The sequence below is a fragment of the Podarcis tiliguerta genome (genome assembly GCF_965153285.1).
Source record: "Podarcis tiliguerta genome assembly, chromosome: 11".
Classification (NCBI taxonomy): domain Eukaryota; kingdom Metazoa; phylum Chordata; class Lepidosauria; order Squamata; family Lacertidae; genus Podarcis; species Podarcis tiliguerta.
In genome coordinates, this window is record NC_139544.1 from 30,448,040 (window position 1) to 30,454,197 (window position 6,158).

Sequence of the window (6,158 nt, forward strand, 5' to 3'; positions counted from 1 at the left end):
CCACCCCTGAAGAACCATAATATCCTGATCCTCAGCTTTTTGGGGTATTTTTAAAAGATTAAGTTTTTAGGACCTGAGATAGGAGGCAAAATGAACAGGCACTGTTCTCTTTTTTTGTGAGAAACTAGCCTGCACTGCATTTCATATGCTTTTCCATTGCCACCGCCACCCTGGAAAAATTCCTTCAGACTCCCATGCTTCAAAGTGAAGTGGAAGTAAATATAAAAATCCAGTACGGAGTTACCTAAAAGGGGAGCTGCTATCCCAAGCGTAACTGTCTTTTAAACCCAAGGAAGGTTACGCTACCTCAGAAATGTGATTGGGTATGCAAGTGTGGAATATCTCTTCCAGCTTAGACAAAAATAATGGAGGACAGGAACAGCAGCACACCAGTTCTAAAGCTCATTGCAAAGATGAGTTGATGGAACCCGAGGCCTGATTTATATATGCATTTACATCACTTGCAGCACAGTCTTCAGTGGAGATTACTCCCAGGTAAACGGGTATAGGATGACAGTCTTGGTCATGCATCATTATGGTAACTCAAAGCAGAATGGGTGATCCATCTGCAGTGAACAGTATTGCATTTGAGTTGGGATCTTTACTTAGTCTCGTGTTGCAACCAGAAAGTGATGAGCGTGTCTGACCCAGCAACTCTTAGTGAGTAAGAGGAGTGGACTGTTCCGCTCAAGAGCAGTCATGTTTTGCACTGCCTTTGTCGTGAGCAGACAAGATGTCCTTAAGTCCCAATCAATTGCTGTGTCAGTTTCAGGCATCCCACAGTTCCATGACCATGCAAAAAGAATAGCCAAGTTGTGCTATTTCCAAACCTTCATTCCACAATCACCCCAATATGGAGGAAAGCAACTGTGGTTATCAAGCAGAAACATGTCCCACAGGGGGAAAGTGAAGGACCTCTTCTCCACCCGCCATTTCTGTTCTGATGGCTGCCTCTTGAGGCTTCTTTTCTTTAAAGAAAAAAAATTACCGTATTTTTTGCTCTATAAGACTCACTTTTTCCCTTCTAAAAAGTAAGGGGAAATGTGTGTGCATCTTATGGAGCGAATACAGGCTGTGCAGCTATCCCAGAAGCCAGAACAGCAAGAGGGATTGCTGCTTTCACTGCGCAGCAATCCCTCTTGCTGTTCTGGCTTCTGAGATTCAGAATAATTTTTTTCCTGTTTTCCTCCTCCAAAAACTAGGTGCGTTTTGTGGTCTGGTGCGTCTTATAGAGCGAAAAATATGGTATAATGTTAGGAGGAACTTACACCTGCATGTAGCATTGAGTTTGTCCCTCATGAAATGACATGTTTTGTTAAGCAGAAATAGCACTGCGTGAAAGAGAGGGTCATTCATTCCGAATGCATCTTTTCCTTCTCGTGTGGAACTTCAGTGGCAAGGGATTGGTAGTTAATTCATTTTCTTTCTTTTAAAGTAATAATAATCCTGAGACTGAGGCTTGTTAGGAATCCAGTCCCTCTATTCCCAGATGTGTGTGTGATGGTGGTGAGGCTCTATGTAGCTTCTTGGTAGGATAAGAAAGGCACTCTGCAAACAGGTCAAAACACCCTTTGTCTTCATCACAACTTACCGTATTTGAGGCTTGACATGGGGCATTCCAAACAAGTCCTGCATATCAGCCTTGCTGAGCTCTGCAAGTGATGCAGCACATATTCTCAGTTGGGAAGGAGGAATTCGAGTTAGAAAGCCAAGTACTGTAAACTTCTTGTACTTCAGTGACATAAGTCAGCTGGTGCTGCTGCTGTTCCTAAATTATCCCTACCTCCCACACAGATATATTGCCAGTATAAAGAAGAGTGGAGAGAATGGAGGACCTCCTATCCTTTATTACCTGTTAATAAACACTCTTGCTGTGCACTGCTCATTAGTCAGCAATACTTTTTCAGTGTCACAAGCGAGAATTGCACTATGACATGTATGCAAAACATCCATCTTACATTGGACCAATGCTGATGTAGATTCATAGGTTTAGTAGACAGAGGTGAACTGTTTAAGCTTGGTTTACGCCACCCATCGCAAATTGTAACATGCTTTTGTTGACTCCTAACAACCCCCAATAATAAGCATGAACAACATAGGTGAAACTTCCCATTTTTTTCTCATATCATGAATGTTACTCTAGACCTATTTGCAGGTATACATTTGCACCTGTGTCTCTGCCTACTACCACAGCTTGTAGCATTGCCGTTTGGGGTGATGAGCTGATTCAACAATTGCTTGGTCCCATCCTAAGTATTTATTGGCTGGCACAGAAAATCTTAGGAGCATGCTGAGACCACATATTCCAAGCACAGAAAAACAGCTGACCATGCATCATTCTTACAGGTGATTTACAAAAGATACGCAGGCATTAAAAGAAAGTGAGAATGGGGCAAATAATTGATTTTTTTCAAGACATCTGCCAAATTATATCCCTCACCTTGACATATACCAATAGTCACATTCTCCATTTGGGAACTTTCAACTTAGATGTGTCTTAAATATGCAAATATGTCACAATTGTACCTTGTCGTTGAAACAAAATGAGAGGGAGAGAGAAACAATATTTGGTTTTTCAGGATTGTTGGAAGTAATTTGTCAATGGGGCTGATGGGGTCAGTCTTCTGAGTCTGAAGAATAGCCATATGAATAGTTTACCGTACAGCTGCCTCAGCTACACAACAAGGGGGGGGGGAGATAACACTTGAGCTTCTGAAGAGAAGTGGGTGTGTAATGTTAACTTACCGCATTGTACCTGTGTGCAAGTAGGTAACAGTGTAAACAAGCTCATGCAACTAAGCTAGGCAATCTCTTGCAGTTAAAACCTTGGTTTTTATACAGCCACAGAACTGAATTGTGTGGAAATAGACGTGTTTTCGCTCCTCTTTCCTCTACTGAGCTAAAGTGAAGTATAGGGGCAAGAAGTGAGGGTTAATTCATAATTGTAAATGGAGTTAATTAATAAAGAAGCACAACTTTTAATTGTGATGTCGCTTTCTAGAAACTTTAACTGTCTATCTTTAACTGTTCCTTTTATCTGTACCTTAACCATCTATTGCATTTGCAAAGCTACTTTTTGGGCTTATTGTGTGATTCCTTTATATTTAAGCAGTTTGGGGCAGCGCCCCAAGAATGGATTAAGATTTACTTCAACCCAGGCAGTACAAAGGTATAGGCAACGTGAGATCCCTTAAGAGGAATCTCCTCCCTTTCTTGCTGATCCTTATTTGGGAAAGCCTTGTCGATGACGTTATTAAACCTAATCGCTGGTGACAATGATATGATATACACAATCTGCACAAATTTGTATATTGTATGCATTGATGCCTTTCCCGGTGAAGTCTTTTTAATCATTTCAATGTTTTTTCAAAGTTGTTTTTTGTAACCAAATGGTTTCTATTTTCCCCGGAAGCGGAATTTAAAATTTTTTAATGATTAATATAAAGATATCTGCTGTTTCTCAGAGCTTTTTTCAGGCAAAGCTAAAAGCAAGAATAAAACAACTGCTACGCTGTTTGCAAGAATGTCAAGAACCCCTTTTTATTGTTTGCATTTGTCTTAGGCCCATCTTCCCTAGTAGACACAACATATGTGGTTTTTGTTTCCTTTCTCTTCTCCTTCCCCCAGAAGGCAAATGCTTTGTCTTTGTTTCCCAAAAAGCCACTTGAAACCTCAATAAAGGCTGTTGCCTAAACACAGCATACTTCATCTGCTCCCGTTTTATGCCATCTGCAGTGACGTCCTCACTTCTGTGGCCTCCATTTCCTGGCATTACAGGTCCCGTGAAGGAGTGGTGGGACATTGGGGTCGGTTGAGAATGCTTCACTGTTAGCTAATAACAGGCTTTTGTGAATATACTTTAACCAAAGATGTGGAGCAATCCAAGTGTTGAGTTCCATACATCCTGTATCATGTTCCGTGCTGGATTATGAGCATAACCAGGTCATTTGGCTTCACCATCCCATCCCTGTTCATCCCTCAGACTGACCCATGCCTCAGTGTCATTCAAAGAGGTCAACCCCATGACAGATGAAGCCCCCAGCATCGATGCTCTCTGTGGAGCCACTGACATCAGCTCACATTGCACCACAAAGCATTTGACTTGGATTGCTTCAGATGATTTGCTTCTATTTTCTTTTCCTGGGGATTTGTTTTGATTAAATCAGCGATAATTAAGAAATCATCCTGTAAATGGGGGCATACGAGCATTTTGCAAGAAATATTAAACTTAAGAGGCTCACAGCGGCATAAGCTGGACTTTGTCGCCACTAGATAACAAGACATTATAACCAAGTTAAAAATCACATCTGTGAATCTCAAGGGACTTAATTCAGCTGTCTGTAGTGAACAATAAATAAATAAAATGGGAAAATTTCAAATGTTTCTCCTGCTGGAAATAAGGTATAATTTGTATTTTGCAGCCGAATCAGTAAAGTTACTGGCTTTCTTAGTGATACAGTGTCTCTGGTGCATTTTTTAAAATAATCATAATAATATAATAATTAAATAATGCTCTGCTACACAGTTAGACATTAATGTAAGCTCAAGACCTGGAGTCACTGCCTAAAGCTCCCAGAGGCTTTCAACCTTTTTGAGTTGATGGTTCCCTTGACCAACTACATTATTTCTGCTGCTCCCCTGTAGGGAAGCTTTCTCCAAGTCTCAGAAGCTCAGTTATGTTGCCCCTTACCTGCCAAGCTGTCAGCCCCTCACCCCTTTTTTTGACACCCTCCCTTGTGGAGGGTTTCATCAGCCTCCTCTCCTCTCCCCTCTCCTCCAAGGCCACCTCAGCTCCCAACAACCAACACCCCCATGCCTCTGGAGGCATGATTTGCCTGGAGAACTTGTAGCCAGGACCACTGCAACAAACAGCTGTGCAAGCCTCTGGAAGCAGAGACTTGAGAGGGCATCAGAGGAGGGAGGGGACAAATAGAGGCCAATGCGTCCTGCGGCGCACCTGACCACCATTCAGAACCACTGGCTGCACCCACAACAGAAGAAAAGGGCTGATTGGACCATTAAGGACAAATGGTGCCCTGGAGATCATAAAGCTGAAGGGGAGGAATTGGCAGCCTTTGGGTCACCTGTGGCTCTTAACTGAAGTTCATAAATCCATCTGCATGGAATTAGTTCACTTCAGGTTTTCTGCAAGTGCTTGTTCAGACCTGTTTTAGTGGAGGGCAGGAAAGCGGGACAAAGCCAAAACGAGTGGAGGGAAGGGACGCGCGGGAAGCGAGAGAAAACACTCTGCAGTGTTGCAGTTTCCACCCACATTTGACTAGTTCAGCCTACCATGAGTTGACTTTTCTCGTAAATCAATCTTTCGTAGGAAAATAGTCCTGTCTTGAAGCTAAAAGCAGGATCTTCAAATATGGATATGGCACTTAAAACACAGAAACTCATCAAAATATGTTATTGTTTTCAGGGTCGGGGAACCTTTGGCCCCCTAGATGTTGGCCTACAGCTCCCATCATCCTGATTGTTGGCCATGTTGGCTGGGGTTCATGGGACATGTAGTCCAGCAACATCTAGAGGGCCAAAGTTTTCCCCATCACCCACTTCATATGCTCTATGCTATTGGAACGGTGCAGAACACTTAACATTTCAGTAGGTTGGCTCAAGCCCAGAAGCATCTAATATAGCAACGGTGAAGCCAAACAATCATGAATCTCTGCCTAGATGTGAGACCACTGAAGCCCCAAGTAAGCGGTTCTTGGCTGTCTAAGGGAAAAGTAGGCTATAACAAGCATGGAAGATAGAATGAGAGGTGTCTATTTCCTGCAGGTGGAGGGCAAACTCTGTGGCCTAGTAAGGCAATATGGCATTCACATACCCTTCAACATTTCTCCAAAGAAAATGAGACATCTCCTCCAACATTTCTCTGATGAAAATAGGGATGCCCTCTTTGACACCGGCCAACATTTCTTTGATGAAAATAGGGACATTCTAAGTCATCTAATGAAGAGCGGGACATTCTGGGATCAATCAGAAACCAGGACAGCTTCTGTACATCTCAGATTGCACTTGGAAAATAGGGATACCTGGAGGATTTTCATGCACAGCCAGATAGCAGAGGTCAGATATCCCTGCATATTCTCTTGCAGAGGTCCCTGGAATTATTTATTATTATTATTATTATTATTATTATTATTATTATT